The sequence below is a fragment of the Lepidochelys olivacea genome (genome assembly GCF_965140295.1).
Source record: "Lepidochelys olivacea isolate rLepOli2 genome assembly, chromosome: 2".
Classification (NCBI taxonomy): domain Eukaryota; kingdom Metazoa; phylum Chordata; order Testudines; family Cheloniidae; genus Lepidochelys; species Lepidochelys olivacea.
In genome coordinates this window covers 77,141,213-77,167,840 of record NC_140412.1, presented here as the reverse complement: position 1 = coordinate 77,167,840, position 26,628 = coordinate 77,141,213, and the positions used below count along the sequence as shown (strand labels likewise).

The window sequence follows — 26,628 nt, the reverse complement described above, 5'->3', positions numbered from 1 at the left end:
TAAGCTTTCAAATGAAAAGTTACCAAGTTTCACTAACCCAGAATTACAAGAATGTGTGGGAAGTGAAGTCAAATTAAAAAGGAATCTTATCAGATGCTCTCTCTAGAACTGGCAAGTAACTACTAGTGCTTCTACATGTGTACACTTATACCTTACAGCTTCTGTGTAGAAAGCTCTTAGAATACTTTGATTTATAGAAAACACAAAAAACCCTTGTGCCACAAAGAAACCAAAAATAGTGCTGAAATTTTTAAAGTATCATTAGACTGCAGTGAAGAAGTTAAACTAAAACCAATCTCCTTACACCATATTTTGGTAACAGTAGTGTACTGGTTGAATGCTTTCCACATGACAGTTTACAATCAGAAACAATGTTTCAAATAATTTGTTAGAGCTAGATCCATTTAATCCATTATTAAAAATGTGTACCTTTAAACACACACACACACACGACTATTTAAAACTCTGTGGAAGATAAAGTATTCCCCTTCTAAAGTAAATAAATTATGAAATGTTGGAAATAAGTGTTCCCTACTAACTTTACCTTGCACCACAAGACAGACATTTTAATTTGATTATTTTCTAAATGTCACAGAAGACAAATCTCTGCCTAGACCCTAATACTGTGGCCACATTCACGATTTTGGAAGGAACGTTTATACAATTCTGAATAGTCACCTCATTTACCGCATTTCTTTTTATGCGATATGAATGCACAATTTGAAAGTAAACTTTTGCTAAAAGAGCAGTAGCTAAAACTGGGACAGACACTACAAACATTCTCCGTATATTAGTGAGATTAATTTAATCAGTGGAGTGATTCTCCCCCACTTTTGAAAAATATTGATATTAGTATCCTACAGGATATTCCCCATCAAAAACACAGTGAAACCTGTCTCAAGCAATGACTCCAGACAGAAAAATTGGTTGTTTAATTTATTTAGATTTTAAATAGCTAAAAAGGTGCCTGTCCAAGGCTACAGGCAACCTAACACACCATTAACAAATAAAATTCGATCTCTGAAGCACCAAAATTATCAATTAAACAAGAACTCAGCCAGCCAACCACCTAAAAAACTGTCTCCTGCCCCTTCATCTAGGAAAATACCCTCTGCCCTCTCCAAAAACCTTATTGGACAGATGTCTTTTGGGGCATGCCAGAAGGTCCCCAAATTTTGACTGCTTTGAACCAAGCGGGGCAGGGGAAGCAAATCTCACCGTCCAAGAGCCCTGACAGCAGCCCCCTCTCTTTTATAACCAGGAGGATCCTCTCCAAGTGTCCCATCTGACTACAACCCCCTGCTGACAAATGGAGGACTAATCTTCTAATAAGGGTAGAACAGCAGTGTTTAAGGCTACTTTGAGTGGACTCATAAGGTAGGAGTTTGCCCTTCTTGTACAGATTTCATGGTAGTTTTAAGGTATGATAGGCAGGACTAGTAGCATTGCCTCTTAAAGTTCCCTGACATTTCCCACCACAATAATACCCTGTTTTCAGTTGTTTATAAAGCTTTGCCAAACTAACTATTTGGGCTGAACTTTTCCATGATGGTTGCTTGGAAAATTTCAACGAAAACAACCCAGCTGTTTCCAAGAATGAGTCAAGGGACAAATAAGTTATTTTGCCCGTGCTAAAAAATTCTGGCAACCTTTTATTTGAGAAACTCTAGCCCTCCCCCGCCCTATTATTTTGAAGCAAGGCCAAGTTATAAGCCTTTGAAGAGTCACAGTTTGCACATGATCAGTAGAGACTTGCTAGAGCTTAACAGAGACTCTCCTCACTGAGCATGCTCCAGCCCAGGGCTGAGCTAGATTTTACCTACAACTGCAGCTTTAAGCTGCTGTGGGCCAGGCCAGGTCTGGATCCAGGCACTGGAACTAAAAGTTGGGAGACTCTCACTCCTGTGCTCTCAATGCCTCCCTTACCTGAGCAACCTTAATTCAGCCCTTTACACATATCCACTACAATACAGTCTTTAATTACATGATTATGTACTCTTCATGCATACTAGGTATTAGGGCTGTCAAGGGATTTAAAAAATCCCAATTAAATCACGCTGTTACTAATAGAATACAATTTATTTAAATTTGTTTTGATGTTTTCTACATTTTCAAATATAGTGATTTCAATTACCACATACACTACAAAGTGTACAGTGCTCATTTTATATTTATTATAAATATTTGCACTGTAAAAAAAATCAAAAGAAATAGTATTTTTCAATTCACCTAATACAAGTACTGTAGTGCAATCTCTGTTGTAAAAGTGTAACTTACAAATGTAGAATTATGTACAAAAAATAACTTAAAAAACCCAACAGTGTAAAACTTTAGAGCCTACAAGTCTACTCAGTCCTACTTCTTGTTCAGCCAATCGCTTAGACAAACAAGCTTATTTACATTTGTAGGAGATAATGCTGCCCACTTCTTGTTTACAATGTCACCTGAAAGGGAGAACAGGCGTTTGCATGGCACTGTTGTAGCTGGTTGCAAGATATTTACGTGCCAGATGCGCTAAAGAGTCATATCATAGAATCATAGAATCATAGAATATCAGGGTTGGAAGGGACCCCAGAAGGTCATCTAGTCCAACCCCCTGCTCAAAGCAGGACCAATTCCCAGTTAAATCATCCCAGCCAGGGCTTTGTCAAGCCTGACCTTAAAAACCTCTAAGGAAGGAGATTCTACCACCTCCCTAGGTAACGCATTCCAGTGTTTCACCACCCTCTTAGTGAAAAAGTTTTTCCTAATATCCAATCTAAACCTCCCCCACTGCAACTTGAGACCATTACTCCTCGTTCTGTCATCTGCTACCATTGAGAACAGTCTAGAGCCATCCTCTTTGGAACCCCCTTTCAGGTAGTTGAAAGCAGCTATCAAATCCCCCCTCATTCTTCTCTTCTGCAGGCTAAACAATCCCAGCTCCCTCAGCCTCTCCTCATAACTCATGTGTTCCAGTCCCCTAATCATTTTTGTTGCCCTTCGCTGGACTCTCTCCAATTTATCCACATCCTTCTTGTAGTGTGGGGCCCAAAACTGGACACAGTACTCCAGATGAGGCCTCACCAATGTCGAATAGAGGGGAACGATCACGTCCCTCGATCTGCTCGCTATGCCCCTACTTATACATCCCAAAATGCCATTGGCCTTCTTGGCAACAAGGGCACACTGCTGACTCATATCCAGCTTCTCGTCCACTGTCACCCCTAGGTCCTTTTCTGCAGAACTGCTGCCTAGCCATTCGGTCCCTAGTCTGTAGCTGTGCATTGGGTTCTTCCGTCCTAAGTGCAGGACCCTGCACTTATCCTTATTGAACCTCATCAGATTCCTTTTGGCCCAATCCTCCAATTTGTCTAGGTCCTTCTGTATCCTATCCCTCCCCTCCAGCGTATCTACCACTCCTCCCAGTTTAGTATCATCCGCAAATTTGCTGAGAGTGCAATCCACACCATCCTCCAGATCATTTATGAAGATATTGAATAAAACCGGCCCCAGGACCGACCCCTGGGGCACTCCACTTGATACCGGCTGCCAACTAGACATGGAGCCATTGATCACTACCCGTTGAGCCCGACAATTTAGCCAGCTTTCTACTCACCTTATAGTGCATTCATCCAGCCCATACTTCCTTAACTTGCTGACAAGAATACTATGGGAGACCGTGTCAAAAGCTTTGCTAAAGTCAAGAAACAATACATCCACTGCTTTCCCTTCATCCACAGAACCAGTAATCTCATCATAAAAGGCGATTAGATTAGTCAGGCATGACCTTCCCTTGGTGAATCCATGCTGGCTGTTCCTGATCACTTTCCTCTCATGCAAGTGCTTCAGGATTGATTCTTTGAGGACCTGCTCCATGATTTTTCCAGGGACTGAGGTGAGGCTGACTGGCCTGTAGTTCCCAGGATCTTCCTTCTTCCCTTTTTTAAAGATTGGCACTACATTAGCCTTTTTCCAGTCATCCGGGACTTCCCCGGTTCGCCACGAGTTTTCAAAGATAATGGCCAGTGGCTCTGCAATCACAGCCGCCAATTCCTTCAGCACTCTCGGATGCAACTCGTCCGGCCCCATGGACTTGTGCACGTCCAGCTTTTCTAAATAGTCCCTAACCGCCTCTATCTCCACAGAGCGCTGGCCATCTCTTCCGCATTTTGTGATGCCCAGCGCAGCAGTCTGGGAGCTGACCTTGTTAGTGAAAACAGTGAAAACATATGTTCCTTCATGCTTAAACCACCATTCTAGAGGACATGCATCCATGCTGATAATGAGTTCCTCTCGATAACGATCCAAAGCAGTGCGAACCAACGCATGTTCATTTTCATCATCTGAGTCAGATGCCATCAGCAGAAGGTTGATTTTCTTTTTTGGTAGTTCGGGTTCTGTAGTTTTGACATTGGAGTGTTTCTCTTTTAAGACTTCTGAAAGCATGTTCCACACCTCATCCCTCTCAGATTTTGGAAGGCACTTCCGATTCTTAAACCTTGGGTCCAGTGCTGTAGCTATTTTTATATCTCACATTGGTACCTTCTTTGCGTTATGTCAAATCTGCAGTGAAAGTGTTCTTAAAATGAACAACATGTGCTTGGTCATCATCGGAGACTGCTAATAACATGCAATATATAGCAGAATGTGGGTAAAACAGAGCAATTCTCCCCCCAAGGAGTTCATTAATTTAATTAATGAGTGTCATCAGCATGGAAGCATGTCCTTAGGAACGGTAGCTGAAGCAGGAAGGGGCATACGAACATTTAGCATATCTGGCATGTAAATACCTTGCAATGCCGGCTACAGAAGTGCCACGCGAACACCTGTCCTCACTTTCAGGTGACACTGTAAATAAGAAGCAGGCAGCATGATCTCCCATAAATGTAAACAAACTTGTTTCTCTTAGTGATTGGCTGAACAAGAAGTAGGACTAAGTGGACTTGCAGGCTCTAAATTTTTACATTGTTTTGTTTTTGAGTACAGTTATGTAGCAAAAAAAATTTACACTTGTAATTTGCGCTTTCACGATAAAGAGATTGCACTACGGTACTTTTATGAGGTGAACTGAAAAATACTATCTATTTTGTAATAAAAAATAATATAAAGTGAGCACTGTTCCCTTTGTATTCTGTGTTGTAATTGAAATCAATATTTTTGAAAATGTAGAAAAACATCCAAAAATATTTAATAAATTTTCAACTGGTATTCTATTGTTTAACAGTGCAATTAAAACAGCAATTAATTTTTTAATTGCAATTAATTTTGAGTTAATTGCATGAATTAACCGACAGCCCTACTAGGCATACTTGTCCTGCCTCAATGCAGGGGACTGGACTAGATGACTTCTTGAGCTCCCTTCCAGTGCTACATTTCTATGATTCTGTTTTTTCCACAGGACCATTGCCTTTTCAGTATATAGAATGAATCAGCTCTGGGAATCAATCAGTGTTTTATAGTGAAGGAGACTTTTCTGTAGGACCCCTGGTTCATTTGTTGCAGAAGTTGGAAGGTGTGTAGTGAATGAGGTCTCAGAGTTAGAGAGAAAGAGTGAGTGAGTGAGGTAATATCTTTTATTGGACCAACTTTTCAGAATTAAGGCACTTGAATGCTGCTCTAGAGAACTGGATTCTATCCCTGCCTCTGGCACAAAGTTCTTATGTGACGCTGAACAAGTCACTTGAACATGCAAGTAACCTGTACAAAGTTTGGTTTCTCCTTTTCTGCATGCCCCACTTGAGACTGAGGGTCTGATTTGCAGAAATGCTGAGCACTTATGGCTGCAACTGAAGTCAGTGGGAACTGTGCTTTGAACATATCAAGTGCTGTATAATGCTACATACTCTGAAAAAAAAAAAATCAGGTCCTACCTGTCCCAAATAGGGTGCCCAAAATAAATAGCTGCTTTTGATCTTAATCGCTCTGTTCCTCAGCTTCCTATTGTAAAATGGGAACAATAATACCCACCTCATCTCACAGGCTGGTTGTGAAGATAAATTAATGTTTATGAAGCACTTGGATAATATAGTGATGAGAACCATAGAAAAGCCCATGAGGAAATTAATAATTCTGTCTTTGGAGCAGAGTTTGAACTGCATACAGTAAAGCCTGAGGCCACATGCTGAACAAGGAGAAAAAACAAAATATGGAATAGCTGCTCATTAAGCGAGCATTGTACACTGTGCATTGAATGAGGCAGTGGCCTGTGGGGAAAAAAGTAGTGTATACTCATGTAACTAAAAGACTATCATAACCCATATGCACAAGGGGGCAGAATTAAGGTTGTCCCGGCAACTTGACTTTGCAACTTTAATGATGTTCTTTTAACACACACACACGAAAAAAACATATACACACACACACTCGGGGCATTTTGGAACAAATGTATTTGTAAGTTACTTATCTCTTAAGTGAAGACAAGACTTAGTTTTAAAACAAAAACAAACAAACAAAATGCATGCAGAGTGTAGCAAAACACTACTACTTTTGAGAGAAGGTAAATTTAACCAGAAAACGTTACAAAATTAACAGAAGGTTGAACCGCAATCACAACATGACTTATCTTCATTCTATTTAGGTATTTGATAACGAAGTATTGTCAGGAATCAAAAATAACATATGCTTTCAGAGGAGTGCACCTGCAACTCTCATATCATGGGATGTTTTAATATTAGCACAAATCAATTGGTAAAAATCTATTAAAGGGTTTTTCTTGTTAATCAATGGAATGAAACCAATACAAGTTTCACCCAGAGCATGGTCTCTGATGCAGGAAAAGAAAGATAGTGTATTAAAGCAGTATTGCACTTTTAATATGCCCTCTAAATAGGTGGAGAAATTAGATTATTTCCATGCAAAGGTGCTTGTAATGAAAATGGCAAATGCAACACAGATCAAAAAGATGAGCATAGAAACATGAAATAACAAGGAAAAAACAAAAACAAAAGAACCCCTAGAGCAGCAGTCCTTCCTTTAGAAAGTGTCAAATTGGCTAGTATTGGGATAATCTGTAGACCTCTGGCTACAAAGTTAAAGCAATAATTGACATAGAAGATCAGCATTTTCCTCTAAAAGTTATGGGATCCACTTTCCTGTAAAAAAAAAAAAAAAAAGGTCCAGTCCAGTCCCCCTTAAACAGTTCCAAACAAAACCCAGAACAGAAGAACAAGGGTGCAATGAGACTATTGATTTTGTTTCTTACTGTAATAATTCTTTTCATTTATTATAATTACTGTTTTACCATACTTTACTTTTAAAAATCCCTGTTCAAATACAAAAATTGATTAAAAACATACCAATTCCCAGAGACAATGTAAGAGTTAATACAAACACAAAAGCAGATGTGAAATCAATTTGTTAAATCAGTACAGAAATTCTGCAACAGACCATTCTGTGTAAAGGGGTTTTGTGCCACCATACAGCAGGGGTGGAGGTTGCAGAAACATCTGTTCAGATGTGTTACTTGTCAAATCCTTCTCTAAAGAAAAAGTTGTATTGTCTTTCAGAAGCTTTGATTATTTAGTAAAATCTCAAAGTGAGTTATTCCATCTGCAGGACCCAGTGCTGTTCAGGAATTAATAGACAATACATTGGGATAGCAAGATTGAGAAGCAGAGGTTTACATTTCACACTATGCTGAGTGTTGACAACGTACTCAGCATTTTGCAGAACCACAGTCATGGCCTACAATGTTCAGAATCTTTATCTATTTGACAAAATTCCACCATTTTGGGAAAGACTGTTGATTTTGCCAACATTCCCCATAAGAATTCTACTTCCTTGGACTCTGGGAACACTTTTGCTTTTCTTTTTGAGCAGAATGACTTTAGCTAGAATTGAGCAGAGATTTTAAAAGACATAGTCAAAGGAGTAAGAAAGATGTGAATGGCCAAAATAATGAATTTCAAATTCAGGTGGCTTGGGAAAGAGAGGAGGAGGTAGAGAAGGAGGGACAGCTTATTAGGAGTGCAATGGAATGCAATATTTCAGTTTGAAAGGCCACCTCAGCACTTCTGCTTCTCTTATGGATGGGGGTATCGTATATGCTTCTGTTGACATGTGCACGTAACTCCCATTAGCGTTGCATGTGCACACAAGGACAAGAGAGTAACCCCATCATTTGACATGGAGATAGATTTGTCTCACCAGGGAAGTCTCAGCTTATTTGATCAATCTTCACTCTGTCAGTTAGTTCATAGAGTGGAGTTATCTTACACCACAGAAATGGCAGAGAGTTGAGGGGGGGAAATTGGAAGCCAGAAAAATATGGTATTAAAATAACCTGGATATAAATCTTAACCCATACTAACATGCAGGTAATTTTTCTTCCTTTTGTAGAATTATGTATGTGGCACTCAAGTATTGTATTTCATTCAATGAAGTATTGGGGTGATAATTTTTGCAATTACATACACCCAAAGCATCATTTTTAGGGGAAAACCCCCCCAACAATCAAATACTGATGCAGCTATAATTTGAATAGTTCCAGCAGCATGCCAGGTACTTTAAGAATAAGTATAATGTTATGATATCTGCCCCCAAAAACTTACCATCTAGACAATCAGCCTGCAAAGGAAGGGTTTGGGGGACATGCAGCAGTAGTGACAATAAACAGGAAACTACATGTCTTGCGCTCTTGTTTGCTTCCCTTCTTTCAGTTTGCTGAAATTTAGAGTTTATTTTTTTCAGTCATTTATTCATTGGTTTAAAGTTTTTTGCAGAAAGATTAGAGGGCACTAACAGTTACAGTCATTTTGAAACAAGAGACTTCTTGGAATCTGTCTTTAGAAGGAGAGAGTGAAGATATGGTAGACACAGTAAAGGAAGGAATTCCAGGTGCACTTATGGGGCACATCTATTTTTTATATGGACTGTACAAACACTATTAAATCCTCAACAGCTCTGCGAACTAGTAAAATATTGCATTGTTATATACAGTATTTGTATTCATCACATTTTTAAAGAAAGGGATACCCATCCCCTCAACACACATGCAATTTTGGGAACAAAATGAAAATTAACTGGGAAAAAGGCATGTTTAAGTAAACATAAAATTGTAATTAGAATCTGCGATGTGCACCTGAGCTGAATTTACGGTACCATAAAACACAGAACAGGGCAAGGCACAATAGCACATTCAATAACCTAGTAATTGATTGTGTAGTACCCTGCGCACAGTGGAAGGGAACAGACCTGTGGAAAGGAACAGGAATAGTTTTACTTCTTGGAAGGATTTTTGAAGTTTTGGGGGGCTTCAAACACCACAATTTATTTCTGCTTTATATCACTGTGATAGGAGTCCTGCTTTGCTGTCATCCATTCAGCCAAGAAAAAGACTGAGCCACACACCATCATTCAGTTGGAGATGGTCACAGGACTTCACCTTTACATTGTACTGTTCAAGAGATCAGGAAAGGGAATCAAAGCAGGGTCTTCCACAAGGCAATACAATCAAAGGCTACCTGCATTGTTCTGGATTTTTACTTACACTCTATAATCATGCACTGGCAAAGAAAAGGGGGCTATACAGTCTGCTACATCTTTTCTATCTCCAATTTCTATGATTCTAAAGGTGTAGATACCAGCACCATAACACCAATCAGTATAAGTGTGCCAATGGCACTTTAATCACATTTCACCGAGATTTAACCCAAGACGCTGAATTTGTAGGTGACTTAAAATGGACATATGAGTATGCAGAGGACTTAAAATGGCAAACCAAAACATCCTCTGTTTTATAGGTGAGAGTCACAACTACTAGGTTACCACAATAAATAAATTATATGATTTACAGAAATCATGTGACTAACTGCAGTATATGGCAAGGGCATTAACTACGAGTATGTCTATGTTTAAAACATTGCTGCACGGTTATCACACTGCAGTGTAGACACCTACTACAGCAATGGGGTTTGTGTGTGGGGGGAAAAGGGGGTCTCCTGTCACTGTAGGTAATCCACCTCCCCTAAGGGCAGAAGCTAAGCTGATGGAAGAATTCTTCCATTGACCTAGTTCTGTCTACACTGGTGGTTAGGTAGGCTTAACTATGTCTCTCAGAGGGTGTGGATTTTTCACATCCCTGAGACACGCAACTATGCTGATGCAACTTTTGAGTGTACAACAATCCTAAGTTTAACCCATCTTCCCAGATATTATCAACCTCATTCATAATTAACAACACCATTTTAGGTGTCTTGTGTGTTGCTTAAAAGGTATTAAGAGCATTACATAAGCAGCTTTCAATTTCCTAAATATCAGTTCACATGTCGTAACAATGGGCAGCCATTAAGTGAATCTGTTGTAATGTCTGACTTTCTTGATTAGCCATAGCCTGTATCAAACTGTTGAGCAGCAAGCTTACAAATACATGCCCACATTAATAGTGGAACCTACAGGATGATAGTAAAATCCACCACACTGTAGTATCATATAGGGAGAGGGACATGTTAAAGAAAATGCAAGAGAAGTCCTCTAGAAGCTCACACCAAACAAGATTTGAAATCAGGTAACAGCAAAGATAAAGAAGCTACACATAGGTGGCTCATGCACCAGGCTTTTTTCCCATGGAGAAGGGGCACGAAAGAGAGACTGCTGGAGGCCTGCTCAGTCTCTGTCAGTGTTAAAGAGGGGAGAGATCACCAGTAGCTTGTGGTCACCAGATCCACTCCACTGGTAACAGGGATCCTGGGGAGCCTCCCTGCAGTCTGTGTCCTGCCACTAGGAGGAAGGGGGGATTTTTGAGGCGGCATTGCCAATTTGTTCCTCATTTGGCTCCAGCTACTACCAAAATATACTGGACAGCACATGAAAGGTTGGGATGAAAGTGGCAGGGAGGCAAAGGGAAAGACGACAATGCTTTTAAAATTTCAGTATTTCTGCAATGAACCTAGATACTATTTCTGTTTGCATACTAGCTCCCTGATTCAAAGCTTAAAACCCACCAAAATATGAGTCCTTGGAGTGGGAAGAATGCAGCTGCTTATAAATGTAGTTCCAATTAGAGAAGTGACTTGGTAAAGTGATGGAACTAAGTGTAAATAAACTGCTTAATTTACGGACAATAGCAAGTTATAACTACTGTCTGCCCCAGAGAGCTGACAGCTCTAGAACATTTATAAACAACAGACATTATGCCTTGTGCATCTAGGCTGCCAGCAACAGCAAGTTGAGAATCCAAAACCCTTCCTGCTGGTGCTGTTTTATAGAGACCAAAAAAAATAAAAAGGATTGATTTCTAGGCACTGGGTTGAGCCTGCAGTGCCAGCACTTAGACAAAATCTAATCTAGACTAGAAAAACTGAGCAAATTTGATTGAAGTTATATCAAATGAAGAACAAAGACCAAAAAGATGTTTTTACATGGGTGCTTTCCAAACCATAACCAAGTTTTGAGATTATTTTCAGCATTTGCTCTCCAATAGCTGATTTTCTGCTGCAAATTTCTGTGTGGGATATTAAATTAAAATAGCTCAACAGCAACAAAAGTAGCGCACACGCTATTGAATCAGCTGTAATCTGCCTCTAGATGTATTCTTAACTATTCACCTTGTGACCAACTGTAAGCGGTCTACAACAGTTTCAGGGGACATCTGCAAAAAAACAAAAAGGGCTGGGGGGGGGGGGGTGTCTAAAGCCAGGTGAAAATTTAATTCAGTCACAAGAAAAAATTAGTTTTGATAATCTCAACCTAATTCCTGGTGGACATTTGTCAATCACACAAAACCACCACAGTTTCAGGCAGACTGACTCGAACACCCAGGATTAGAATAGCAGACCTATTATAGGTTAGGGTTTAGGTGCACTGGCAATTTTTTCAAAATTTTATCATAATTCCCTACATAACGCCTTGCTTAAATCAGGTATATTATGTCCTCACCTTCATGTGCTCCATATATATTTGGCCTAAAGAAAATAGTCACTATTTTGATGTTCCTGGTACACCTATTTATTTAAATTCCCTACTTAAATTAGAATAAAATTTCATTTCCGACCAAAATTTGTGACTACTCACGCATGTGAAAAAAATTGATGGTGATCTATCTAGTTCCTTCTGGACAGATGTCCATAACAAATATGGTACCACTGGTTAGGGTTGCCAACTTTCTACTCACACAAAACCTAACACCCTTCCCCAGCCACTCCTCTAAGACCCTGCCCCCTCTCCGAGCCCAGGCCTCTGCTCACTCCATCCCCGCTCCTTCCGTCACTCGCTCTCCCCACCCTCATTCATTTTCCCAGGGCTGGCTCGGGGGGTTGGGGTGCAGGTGTGTGTGTGTGAGGGCTTTGGCTCGGGGTGACGGCTCTGGGGTGGGACCAGAAATGAGGAGCTCAGGGTTCAGGAGGGGGCTCTGTGCTGAGGCAGTGAGTTGGGATATGGGAGGGGATAAAGGCTCCATCTGGAGGTGCGGGCTCTGATGTGGGGTCAGGGATGAGGAGTTTGAGGTGCAGGAAGGGGCTCCAGGCTCGGGGGTGGAGCCAAGGGGTTGGGAGTATAGGAGTGGGCTCCAGGCTGGGGCAGGGGGTTGAGATGTGGGAGGAAGTATGGGCTTTGGGCTGGCAGTGCAGGTTCCAGGGTGGGGCCAGAAATGAGGGCTTCTGGGTGCGGGAGGGGGCTCTGGATAGGGTGACCAGATAGCAAGTGTGAAAAACCAGGACGGGGGGGAGGGGAGGGAATAGGTGCCTATATAAGAGCAAGCCCCAAATATCGGGACTGTCCCTATAAAATCGGGACATCTGGTCACCCTAGCTCTGGGGTGGGGCTGGGACAGAGTGGTTCGGAGGGCAGGAGTGGGAATCAGGGCTGGGGTAGAGGGTCAGGAGTACAGTCTGCGGGCAGGGCTTACCTCAAGCAGCTCTTGGAAGCAGCGGCATATCCCCTCTTCGGCTCCCATGCAGAGGAGTGGCCAGGCGGCTCTGCGCGCTGCTCCATCCACAGGCACCACCTCTGCAGCTCCCATTGGCCATGGTTCCTGGCCAATGGGAGCTGCAAAGTCGGTGCTTTGGGCGGAGGCAGCGTGCGGAGCCCCCGGCTGCTCCTACACATAGAGCCATGGAAAGCAGGGAGCCTGCCTTAGCCCAACTGACTGGACTTTTATCGGCCTGGTCAGCAGTGCTGACCAGAGCTGCCAGGATCCCTTTTCAACCTGGCAATACTACCACTGGTTCATAACTGAAGCTGCAAATTATGCCAAAGGACTGAATGGGCACAGATTTCCATTATCACTCACCTCTAGAAGTTGTCTTTCCACAATCGATTATTAGAGGGTCATCACAGGAAAACCTGGACTGCCACTCCCCTCTCCTCCCCCTGTACCACCACCACCACTAATGCAACTGTGGAGTTCTAGTGCTGTCAAGGTGGCATGTTCCCTGGGCACTAAAGTCAAAACTTTATTTTTTGCTAGGAGCAGAATATTTCAAAATGTGCCAAATGTAGATTTACTATTTACAGAGAGTCAATATTCACTGAAGAAGGGGAATGGAAGCTTTGTAGTGGTAAACAGTTTTGACAGGACATTATCAGATTGTCTGATGAAGCCCTATTTAAAATTTCTACAAATTGTAAAAGTTTCTACAAATTGTAAAAGTAAAATTGTAAAAGTGGTTGTAAAAGTGAATCAGACTTAGCACCTACTTACCAGTTGCACTGAATAAGCTAAGTTAGGAAGCTTCTTCTGATATACACTAAGCAGCATTAAAGGCCAAATTCTTGTCCCGATGATGTCAATGGCAAAACTCCTCTTGACTTAAAGAAAATGTTGCTTTTAGATTGAAGACCTGAATTTAGAACGCAGATTATTCACTCTACGGGCCAACTCATTATCCTAATGAAGTCAATGGGAGCTTTGCAGTTCATTAACTACAGTATTTAGTTGGGTTAAGCCTGCTCTAACTTCTAGCACTTTGTTTGGTTGACTAAAAAACAATGAACAGCTCCAATACTAGGGAAGAGAGGTGGTATATAGAGTAAATGGAAAAGAGGAGATTTTTGTGCAAATTAAAGACTTCAGTGCTTCTGAAAATAAAAATGATTTGTGGGTTTACACCAGAGACAGTTAAACAGCACGTATTCAGATGTAGTAACCATTTAAAAATACAGATTCAGTGCAACAAGACTGGCCTTTCCATTCAGGCTTAGACACATTGTTTAGCTCTTGATAAGTCTTTTTAGTCAAAACTCAGACGAGCCCAGCAAATGCTAAGATAAATGATTTATTTCTCTTCAGAGCATAACAGCTTTTACTCTAAAAGAGGTTTCAAGGCTCATGCTTCCCAATGGTTGGCACATTAGTACCATGCTAGAAATAGCAAGCTCGACTTTTCTTTTGGGCACAAGATTCCTTCCCCCCCCCATACCCCTTTTCTTTTTATTCTTTTGCTGAGACGGCTTTGCTGGTCCCACATAGTGCCTCCTTTTCAATAGCACAACTTTTGCTTCATTCATTGCAACCTTGCTTGTTGAGCATTCTTTTGTGCCTTTCAGGTTTTGACCCTGTTCCATGTTAAACAGGCTGTGGTGCAAGTGTAGGATGGTGTGTATAGTAAAATATTCCATTTGACAAGGACAGTGCTGTTTCCGGCAGAAACTTTTGATAGGCTAAACAAAACTAAAGAAAAAGTGCATTCAGACAGCAGCAATTTTGAAAATGTCCATAGATCAATTTCATATAAAAAGTGCTTTTGTTTCATGTGCACGAACAGGTTTTTTAATTAACCGAATGGGAGGAACTTTAAAAACCAGAAAATGACTGAATCAGCAGCCATAGTCCTTGGTAGTGCTTTATGCGAGATGGATAACATAACAATGGACAACACAACAAGAACTGCCATACTGGATCAGACCATGGTCAGTGTTGTCCAGTATCGTGTCTCTGAAAATGGCCTGTACCAGAGCTTCAGGGGGAGTGTACAGAACAGGGCAATTATGGAGTGATGAGTGATCTACCAGTCTTCTACTCACAGCTTCTGGTAATCAGAGGTTTAGGACTGCCCCAAACATGGGGTTGTATAACAGACCATCATGGCTTATATCCACTGATGGGCCTATCCTCTATTAATTTATCCAGTTTTTTACCCCAGTTATAATTTTGGCCATCACAACATCCCATGGCAATGAGTTCTAAATTAGCTATGCATTGTGTGAAAAAGTATTTCCTTTCAGTTGTATTAGACCTGCTGCCTATTCATTTCATCAGGTGACCCCTGGTTTTTGCATTGTGTGAAATAACACTTCTCTATTCACCTTTTCCAGACTATTCATGACTTTATAGACCTCTATCATATCCCGTCCTTAGTCTTCTCTTTCCTAAGCTGAACAGCCTTTCAGCATTTAAGTCTCTCCTTGTATGGAAGCCGTTAATATCGATTGCCCTTCTCTGAACCTTTTTTAAATGAGGTGACTAGAACTGGGCAAGCTGTGGGAGCACCATGGATTTATATAGTGGCGCTATGATATTTTGTCTTATTGTCTATCCTGCCATACCATTAGCCTTTTTGACAGCGGCTGCACATTGCGGCTGGGCTGTAAGTCTGCTCAGCATTGGAGAGCAATTATAGTTGCCTTTCTTGGAGGGCAATTACAGCTGAAAGTATGGTCCAGTATGGTTAGAGACTTAGCTTGGTACCTGGGAGACTGAGGTTTGATTCCCTGCTCCACCACAGATTTCCTGATTGACCGTGGGGGCAAGTCACTTTGTCTCTCTGTGCCTCTGGTCTTCAAACTGTGAATTGGGGAGATTAGTACCTCTCAGGGGCATTATGAGGATAAATTGATTAAGAGTCTGACATGCTCAGGTGCTACAGTAATGGGGCCATGTAAGTTCCAAAAGACAGAGTTACGTACTGATTTGTAGGTTACCCTGGCCAGAATTCAGTCTTATCTGTGGTATCATTGGAGGCCCTTATGCATTGACCTCCTGTGATCTATCCATAAGGGTTGCCTCATCTCTTCCATTTGCAGGCTGTCCCCCACACCATATCCTGGTGCCTGCTACAAGCTTCTCTGCTTGACTCTCAACTTCTTACCTTGCTTTGTCCCAAATCTCACGATACCTTTTGCAGCTAGATCCCTATAAGTGAGCTCACTTCCAGTTGACATTTCAACTCACTAATTTTCTTGGAAAGGGGTCAGAAAAATATTAAATTTACATCTCAGCAGATCTGTGTTAAAATCAAGTCTGACGTTTTCTACGAACAATACAATGAGACAGGAAAGTCTGCAATATAGTAAGAGGAAAGGCAATCACCGTAACTTGTCCACTTGATGCAAGTTATTCATTTTGTTCACTTTACATAGGAGGATAAACTAAAACCCTGACTTTCAGGGCTCACTAGATGAAATTCAATAGCCTGTGTCAACAGACGGTCCAAGTGGATCACACTGATCCCTTTTGGTCTTATCTATGAAAGCTTGTCTTTCCTATTAATTTTTTGTGTGAGCCAATTCCCCATGGTAGGGTTGTTTCTCTCTGCAAAGCAATTTAGGAGAGAATATAAAAAGCTACCCAGCAAAGGACTGATTGAATCACTAAGGCCTAGTCTACACTGTGTGCGGGGGGGAAGAGAGAGAGATCAATCTAAGATATGCAACTGCAGCTATGAGAATAGCATAGCCGAAGCCGACGTATCTTAGATCAACTTAGAATCACTTACTTCGCATCCTTGTGGCACGGGATCGACGGCCGCTCCTCCCCAGTCGACTCTGCTTCCGCCTCTCGCCGTGGTGGAGTTCCGGAGTCAACGGCAGAGCAATTGGGGATCGATTTATTGCGTCAACACTAGACATGATAAACTGATCCCCAACAGATGTATCACTACCCACCGATTCGGCGCGTAGTGTAGACATGGCCTAAGAATCTCTCTTGTGACCCTCTCTAGAAGCAGTACTTCCAAAGCTATACAGCCATGGATTACTCAAATTCACAGACTCAGAAATTAAAGGTAGAGATTAACCTTCCTCCCTCTATTATTCAAAAATGGGTTTGGGTTTGGTGTTTTTATTGAAAGGGGAAAAAAATTAAGACAAGTTTTCCTTTCTTCCGTACAGTGGAGGTGAGCATATCAATGAACAGGTTAAAATATGATCCTTTAAAGACAGAGGAATACAGCAGAGAAATAAGGGAATATGTTAAACTGAACATAAATCCTTGATATTAGAAGTTTTATATTAATTAACAGACGTATTGTGCTCTTTATGCCTTATTGCAAGATTACAGCATGGAGCACCAAAGAGCTCTACCCAGGAAGGCCAGATTTTTCAGTTAGTGTCTCGTAAGTAAACAAACCATATGTATACATCAAGTAAAATTACCTATTTTATTTTTTGATGCACAAGACTGGTCTGAAAAACAGTGCCATTTTTTGTCTGAACTATGGTTTTATTCCTTTTTAGTTATCTAGGAATTGAAAGTGTTTCTACAAATCAGAAAGGGGAAACGGTCAAGTGACTTGATTCTAGTTTATCTCCTTGCTACTGTGAAATCTGTCCCTACAGTGTATTTTAATATTTTGCCTTGTCTAGTTTTAAGTATCTTAAATGAATGAGGTTCTATCATTTCTCTCCAGAGACCATTCCACAATCTAATAGATGTTGTAGTCCAGAATATTTTTCCTGATAGTTAGCCTAAGTCTTCTTTTCTTCATTTTATTTCATTACTCAGTTATAGCCCCTGTGCCCTATTAAGTAATTCCTTTATCATTTTGATGCTTTTGACTGTAAATTCTTGGAGAGTAGTACAAATGTGCTCACAGTCTGCAGTGTAGAGAGGCTGGAAATCAGGAGCAAGATACCTGTGACAATAGCTTTGTTAAAGAAACTCACGCTTCAGCCTCATGACCAGCCATCAGTTGATCAATTCAAAAAAACGGAAGTCCATTTTTGGTAACTACCTATCATGAGTTTTTGTATGGCATACCCAGATTAGTTCAGTTGTACCAAAGTTTTTTCCAATGGAAAATCATATTGGTAAGAATCTTATTTTCAAGATACCACTTTGTTCTAACATTAAAAAAATATTCAACCAGTATCATTAGTGTCTTCATGCTAGATGAACATATGTGTACACCCCTTCTGTATTTTATGTTGTGTTGCCAGAACATCTGCATGTGTTACCAAAAAACTAGAGCACCAAAACAACTTAAAATGCTTCTTGATTTACTGTATGGGATTGGCCAGCTACACCGTGACACACTACATATTAACCTTGCCCGCGCTAGTAGTTCTGCACGCAATAACTATGGAACAACTATTCTGATGTTCATTGGCAGTGTGCATCAGCATATTATACGGATAGACTGAACATGGCTGGGGAGTACTGAAACCCCAGGGATAGAAATGCAGTGTAAAGCAACAATGAATTCATGCAAGTCTTGCTGTTAAATTAGGAGAGAAAAAAAAATCAGTCCCGCTTTGGTTAAAGAAAATTTACCTCAGTACAAGTGAGACAGTTTACCAAAGACCTGTAGCCACATCCTCTTAATGATTTCCAAGTAATGTTTGCTCATTACGGTAATTAAAATAATAACCTAACCCTTGCAGGGTCAACAGTTTTATAAAAATTAAACTGCTTTATTTAAGCTTCATTCATCATCAACAGTAAAAAGTCATTCTTAAACCAGAATAGATTCTCTCATCACCAGGCTGTTTACAAGATAATACAAGAAACTCCTCCCCGGACTTTCAGACAATCTACTGATTTGTAATACCCAGCAAAGCTGAGAGTAGCCAGGAGCATGTATGTGTCATTCTTAGGATTCATCTGCTCTTCATGGGCTCATTGCCTCCTGTGCCGGGGTCACCTCTTTGTCCAAGGGAGTGGGAGGGCTAAGCCAGTGTCTGTTTGTTTGTTCTCTACCCTGCACCTCTCCTTATCTTGTGAGTCTGAGTTACTGCCCTGGGAGCTACTGGAGTTCAAAAAGTAGTTCTATAAAAGGGCTTCTGAACCCCTCAGGAGGCATCCCTGCTCCCAAGTCTGACCTGTCCTGTACTTCAGACAGAAAGGGCTGGTAACATTATGTTAAACTGGTGCTGTTGCTTGGTTCACTTCTTAGAGGGGTCAGCACAGCTGACCTTGCTAAAGGCAACCCCTGTGCACTTGGGGCTGAAGGCCCACAGGCTGTTCATGATGCATGCGTGCTACATATCAAAATGTGCCACAGAGCTTCTTTAGGGCTTAGCCTAACGCTCCATGGCAGTTGATTTGCAATCACAGGTGTGACTGCAGCTCAGGTAAACTTATCCATGCTAGCTTTAATTTAGCTACCACAGCTAAGAACAGCACGGACGTTGTGGTGGCACAGGCATCAACACGAGCCCTGAAAGCCCGCCTAGGACCCCAGGTATGTACTCACATTACTAGCTTGGGCTGAAGCCCAAGCCGCAGCACCTTCACTGCTATTTCTAGTCACACTACTAGATTAAAGCTAGCACTTTTGTCTACACGAGCTGAAATCACAACTTTGATTGCAGCGTGGACATAGAATCAGGCCTTTAAGACTTTCTTCTCTCCTCTAGCAGCAATCTGCTAGGGACAGTGTTCTCGGTCATCATCCTTGACATAAAGGGTTTACAAACATCAATGCCCTAACAGCCCCCAACAAGGAATATTTCCTGTCAGCTGCAAGAGGAAATCAAGGGGCTATGCAAAGGTGTTTTATAGCTTTTCTTTACACTGCTCTGTGCATATGAGGCCCCCTGTACTGGGTGTCAGAGCATCCCAAGGACTACTCTAACTTACCCTGGCAACTTGGGGACACAAAGAACTGAAAATATTGCCCAGAATCTGTGTGGAATAAAGGCGTCCCACCCATGCCCCCTTTTCATTGCTATACCTGCCACACTGACTGTGTGTGGCATACAAACTCCTACATTGACTCAATACCACTGAAGGATCTCACTTGCACAGGGACAGACTTTCCTTATTTACATAAACATCATCTATGGTGACAGCATGACACTGGGGTGATACAAAGTAGTCAAACTGCTTTTGAGAGCCTAGTTCAAGAGCTCAGATTCTGGTGCCGAGTTTTTTTTTTTATTTCTGCACTAATACCACATTAGCTATCAAAGAAACATGTTCATATATTTTGATACTGACCAGCTGGCAACACTTATCTCCTCTACTTCCAAAGACTTGGTTAAAGCTCTGTCTTTTTTAAAATTGCTCTTGGCCTGAGGTCTTCACCCATCTTTCTCACGCCAAAAAAGCAACCAGGAGACTTTTGAAATTATCCTTTTTAGCTTGAAGTGCCTTTTTCATGAAATCTGAAGCCTAGAGGTCTACCCATAGGGCTATCAGCATATAAGATGCTGGCAGGTTGAGATTTCAGAGAAGATTGCAAACCTGTCTAATGAAAACAGCAGACTGGCCTCTGACAAGGTTCTTTCTGCTGTTGATAACATTTCTAAACCTACAGGACTATAATTCTAAATTGGAAGGGGAAAATAGTGGTGCTGAAGCCCTCACTTTCTTGCCACAAAATTGAAGAAACAGATGGGCGGATTTAGAATCATAGAATCATAGAATATCAGGGTTGGAAGGGACCCCAGAAGGTCATCTAGTCCAACCCCCTGCTCGAAGCAGGACCAATTCCCAGTTAAATCATCCCAGCCAGGGCTTTCTCAAGCCTGACCTTAAAAACCTCTAAGGAAGGAGATTCTACCACCTCCCTAGGTAACGCATTCCAGTGTTTCACCACCCTCCTAGTGAAAAAGTTTTTCCTAATATCCAATCTAAACCTCCCCCACTGCAACTTGAGACCATTACTCCTCGTTCTGTCATCTGCTACCATTGAGAACAGTCTAGAGCTATCCTCTTTGGAACCCCCTTTCAGGTAGTTGAAAGCAGCTATCAAATCCCCCCTCATTCTTTTCTTCTGCAGGCTAAACAATCCCAGCTCCCTCAGCCTCTCCTCATAACTCATGTGTTCCAGTCCCCTAATCATTTTTGTTGCCCTTCGCTGGACTCTCTCCAATTTATCCACATCCTTCTTGTAGTGTGGGGCCCAAAACTGGACACAGTACTCCAGATGAGGCCTCACCAATGTCGAATAGAGGGGAACGATCACGTCCCTCGACCTGCTCGCTATGCCCCTACTTATACACAGATTAGGGATTATAAATATTAAATACGTAGCTGCGATTGCTGGAGATTAAAGGCCTTGAGATCTTTATTTGCAAATAGCTGGTTAACACTTGAATCTCAGAATTTGCTAAATCCCTTTCATTTTTATTTAGTCAGGTTGCTTGCCTGTTAATAATCCAAGGTGTGAATTCCAGTTAGGATCATATTAGTCCCCTTCAATATATACAACCCCTGTAACAGAAGCCTTAAGTGGCAAAAAATAGTGAAAGTATTTTGCAAATCTCGTGATTATCTCCAAAATACTAGATGGGCAGTTGTGAAGCAGCAAAAGAATTATTCATATTAAAAAGGGGCCTATGTCTCTGCTATGGGACAACATATTTCTTAGGTCCCTACACAGCTGAGCTGTTTTTGCTCTTAGAGTTCAGTTCAGGATTGACAGATACTGTGTAGCGCAGAGATGGCTTTTGGAGAGAATTTTTTTAATGCATTACAACTTCTCAGATTGGTATCAGTGTAATAACTGACATCAAATTGTAAATAGGATGTATAGGAGAATATTTTTACTCCAACAAAAATTAAAGAATAGATTTTTAGACTTTTGTATGACCTCAAATCCCTGTTGCCACTGGGGTCCAGTATCAAATAATAATTTTTCCACATGCAGTTAATTAAGCCCCATTACATTTCATGATTTAAAAGCAGAATCCTTTTAACACTAGTGAAATACTAAGTTACACATTAATGAAAGGTTATAATATTCTTATACTGCAGTATCCAAGAGTACTTCTTTATCCTAAATGTGTTGCATTTAGATAAAGTTTTAATAAACAGACTATTACTCAAGAGTCAACAAACACAAACCCAATTTACAAACCAAGAAGGAATTTTCCTAGTTCCAGTTAGGGCGGGGTGGGGAGGGATAGGAGTCACTTTAGTTAAAACAGTCAAGAACCCACACAGAATTAATTTGCATTGCCCAACTCCATTCCAGTTTCAGTGGGATGAGGAACTAAGTATTTGCCTCCAGCAGAGTAGAAAAAATGTGTTTCCATGGCTTTGCTGCGTAAAGCAATGTCTGAAAAAGTTGTTTTGAGCTAGTACCTTTAGTATGAAATGGCTGGGTTAATTTTAAACAGCCCAGAGCACTTCTAACTGGTATAGGAGACTGGAAGGGCTAGATTGCTGGTTCACTGATAAAGAACAATGCTTTCAAATATTATACAATATTATAAAATTTAAAGAGACGATTACTTAAACAATTCTAAGAAATGAAGATGCCTGCATGAGATCTCAATTCAGATATCACTAAACAGGGTGGAAACTATTGCTCTGTAAAGCAAAGTTCAGGACATCAGAACAACCACATGTATTATAAAGCAAGGCTACAGTGTGAAAATCAGGTGTGACGCAGCGAAGAGTTGTTCAAGCATGCTAGAAATCGTGCTGTGAACTCCTCAAGAACACCAGGATTTTGTTTCCAAGAAGTTTGTCATCTTAGACGCTACACTTGCAAGCTTTGAGTTTCGGAATCTTAAAGTGCCAGGGGCATGGCGCCAGCTTTTTGAACAATTACCTCTGGAGAGGATGTGTGATTAACCTTATTCTTCTGGGCATATGCCAAATTACGAGATAGAGGTCATCAATGCAGCAGCCACTGTGGGAAACCTTACACTGAGAGCATTTTGTCAGCTCAGTCAGTAATTGTCATTACTGGTGCTGTAAAAAAAGGAATCTACAAAGAGGCAGCGGAAAAGAGGAAAAGCAGGAATAAAACAAGCAGGAATAAAAATGGCTGGCTCTAACAAAGCCATACATTTACACAGATGAAAAACCTGCATAGTTAAGCAGAGAAACAATGTACCCTTTAGGTTGGGGGTAGGGGTAGAGGAGCAGGAGAATCTTACCTAGTGAGCATAACAGAATTTTATCTACTACACCTTAAACAAAGGGGGGAGGAGTATGATCCTGAAAGCAGCCAAATGCATCTCCATAGCTAGCATCCATTCCTGCAAGAACTGCTAATCCCTCTTCTTCTTTTCCTTTATGAAACCCCAGTCACGCAGATGTGGAGGGAGTGTGTTTATGCTATTGTAAAAATCTACTCCACAGCTGGGAGGGTGATCTCCACTATGAGTAATTTCAAATGTGAAATTACTTGTTCAGCAGAAGAAGTAAAGGAGTTGCTAGGTCCCACAGCAGGCAAGCCCATCCGCCCTCCCAAGAGGAGACTTGAATGGATAATTTTTTTTTGGAAGGGGGGAAGAGTGGGGAGGGGGGGAAGGGAAAGGGCTTCAGGGGGTAGGGAGAAACCGAGCGAAGTGGAAGGTTGTTTGACAACTCAGGATTTTGGGGAAAGGGGGATAAGGAGTGGGAACCAAGTTACTTTGTCACCCCCAAAGGTGGCAGCCTGATGCTGAACTCCCCTAAGAGAGAACGTGTGGGAAAGGGAGAGAATTAGAATCTACTGAGAGAATGTGGACGGACAGGGGGGCTGTTGAACAGGGAAGAGGGTGGTGGGCATTATGAAGGCTTTTCAGATAAACAGCCAGGTCCAAACTTTCAAACTCAAGAACCGAAATCAAGCATGATCTTAATTTTCAGAAGTTGACCTCAATGGCAGTTGTGGATGCGCGACCCCTCTTGCGTGGGGAGTACGAACAGGAAGGGGGGGGGGGAACAAGCTTATTTAGGGCCTGTAAGTTTCTAAAAATTCAGGCCTCAAACTTTCAGAAGCTTGTTCAAAGTGAAGCTCCACTATGAGCCTTCGAGATTTGTTCATCACTAGTTCAAACATTAAAACATCAGCTAAGTAGGAGCATTCCTTAAATCAATTAAATTACTAAAAATCTGAAACAGCTTTACCATAGGCTATACCAATTACCCAGACAATCACAAGTTATATATAAAATAAACTGTTACAACACATTGCAGAACAAGAACATTCATTGTATTAAGAAACTGTACCCTTCATTAGGGATGAGTGAGCGAGTTCAATTACACTATGCCAAACCTTTACCCAGCACTCACATTGAATTTTTCTAAACTTCCAAAAAGACGCAGCTACAGTCAGGGCAGGTGATCATGGCAGTTGACCTGGGTGCCAAATTAACAGCCCAGTGGGAGGGAAGGGGGCACATTGCTCAGACCTTTTATTTTGCTAAGCTGCTCCACTCAGCCTTTTTTTAAACTCAGCTGCTCAGGGGCTCTGTAAATGTTTTCCACCCTGTGCAACAACACACCTGGGGCCAGCACTGGCTACTGTAAAAGGAGGAGGTGGGTAAGGGTGGGGGAGAGTAGAGAATGCAAATCCAAACACGCCCCTAAACCCTTGTATCATAAACCAGGGAAGGGAGAGAAAGGTGAGAGAAATCTGGCAACCTGCTACCCCACTATAGCATATGGTCTTATGTTCTAGAGCAATCCACGCTTAGACTGCGTCAACAAAAGACCAGGGAAGTCCCACTGGTGTGTCCTGAAGGTGCTCATTACTAGGCTCATTCCCTCCTCAGGTTACTGTTTAATTTTCCTCATCTTGTGACTAGCTGTTATAATTGAAGGACAGTTTTATTCTTAGTCCTAACACTTCAAAGCTATACCCTTAGCACCTACCCAGGAACAAGAGAGAGGAACTATACACATTTTACAGAAGGAAAGAACGGATACAGACGGTAGGTACGTCTACACGTAAGCTGCGTGTAGAGTACGTACACTGCATGCCCCTTTATAAATAGTAGCGGAGACGGAGAGGCACAGTTTAGGTCAGTAAAGACATGTGGAACCTTAGGGTATGGACCCTACACCCACAGCTAGACATGCCCAAGCAGTGCCTCCCCAATCTACCATGCTATTTTTAGCAGCGTAGCATCCTGCTGTCTCCCCCCTACTAGAGGTCTTCCCCACTGTCTCCCCTCACCCAAGATTTGCACTGCTGTGTATAGCTATACACTGCAGCGTGGATGCAGCCTACTTTTCACTGTGGTGGTAACTACAGATATTCTACATGCCGCCATCAGTGTGGACAAGGCTAGAGATGCATACAGGTTCTTATTTAAAATAGCAATGGGCAAAACACAAGTGATCCTGAAGTTTGGTGAGGATAAATGAGTGATTTAAGTTCAGATGCTAGTGACCCTCTTTCCCCTTGACAGCGCCTGGCTGCCTCTTGCCGCTAGGTTGTTGGCTCTTCCTTCCCCACAAGTTTCTAATTTCATTATTTTGAATGCTTGGGATTGGCAATACTAAATTGTGAGTTGAGCCCCGCCCCTCCCCAAATTAGCTTTAAATCATGAAATTTAAAAAAAACAAAACAAAAATGGTTTGGTTCTGTTTCTTCACCTTCTCATTACGGTCCCCTCCAGTAATATTTTCCATCCTTTATCCACCACCATGAGGGCTAGAAACAAAACACAGAGACTTGTAACTCCAGGAGCTGGGGATTTAAAAAACAAAACACAAATCTTGGGACTAAATGAAATCATAAGCATTGTCAACAAAGCGTTTGGGGGTGCCTCAGCAGTCCATCCCCCACTCTGATGCAGTGAAACAAGTTAAATTTCCCCACTCTGCCCCTTTAAAAGTTGCAAAAGACACTCAGATTGTAGAGTCTTGTTTCAGTGGGCACCATGGTATTGTGAAATTCTAAGTCTTGGGAGATCTCTGCCTCTATTCCCACAAGAACTCGCAGTGAGGGATCTTTCTTGCTCAGAGTCATAAATTATAAGGCCAGAAGGAACCACTCTTAAAAAAATATCCAATCTTGACTAAAAAATTTCCAGTGATAGAGAACCCACCACAGCTGCTGTTCCAATGTTTAATTACCTGCCCTGTTAAATATTTGTTCCTTATTTCTAATCTGAATTTGGCTAGCTTCAATGTCCTGGCATTGGATCTTGTTATATGTTTGTCTGCTAGATTGAAGAGCCCTCTATTATCAAGTTTCTGTGACCCATGTAGGTTCTTAGGGACGGTGATAAGTCACTCATTAACTTTCTCCTTGTTAAGTTAAATAAATTGAGCTCCTTAGTCTATTATAAAGGCATGTTTTCCAATCCTTTCATCTCAACCTGCCAGCATCTCATATGCTGATACCCCTATGGGCAGAACTCTAGGCTTCAGATTCCATGAAAAAGGCAATTCAATCTAAAAAAAGGATAGTTTCAAAAGTCTCCTGGTTGCTCTTTTGAGAAAGCACAGTTCTGGGTGCAGACCTTTTTTCTAAATTTAAATTGCTCTTGGCTCTTCTCTGAACCCTCTCCAATTTGTCAACATCCTTCTTGAATTGTTGATATCAGAACTGAACACAGTATTCTAGCAGAGGCTGCACCAGTGTCAATACAAAAGTAACTACCTTTCTGTACTTCTGCTTTATATTCCCTGGTTAATATGTCCAAGAATCCCATTTACCTTTTTGGCCACAGCATTGCGCTGGGAGCTCATGTTCAGCTGATTATCTGCCAGGACTCTCAAGTTCCCTATCCTGTAAATATGGCCTACACTCTTTGTTCCTAGGTGGACAGTTTTACAATTGGCCATATTAAAACTCATACGGTTCTCTTGCACCCAGC

The 26,628-nt window shown here is 41.4% G+C and overlaps 1 protein-coding gene across 4 annotated transcripts in view; it reads right to left on the bottom strand.

Moving 5' to 3' along the window:
- Positions 1-26,628, bottom strand: part of GAREM1 (GRB2 associated regulator of MAPK1 subtype 1) — a 125,398-nt gene that overhangs the window by 32,177 nt on the left and 66,593 nt on the right. The window lies entirely within an intron of this gene.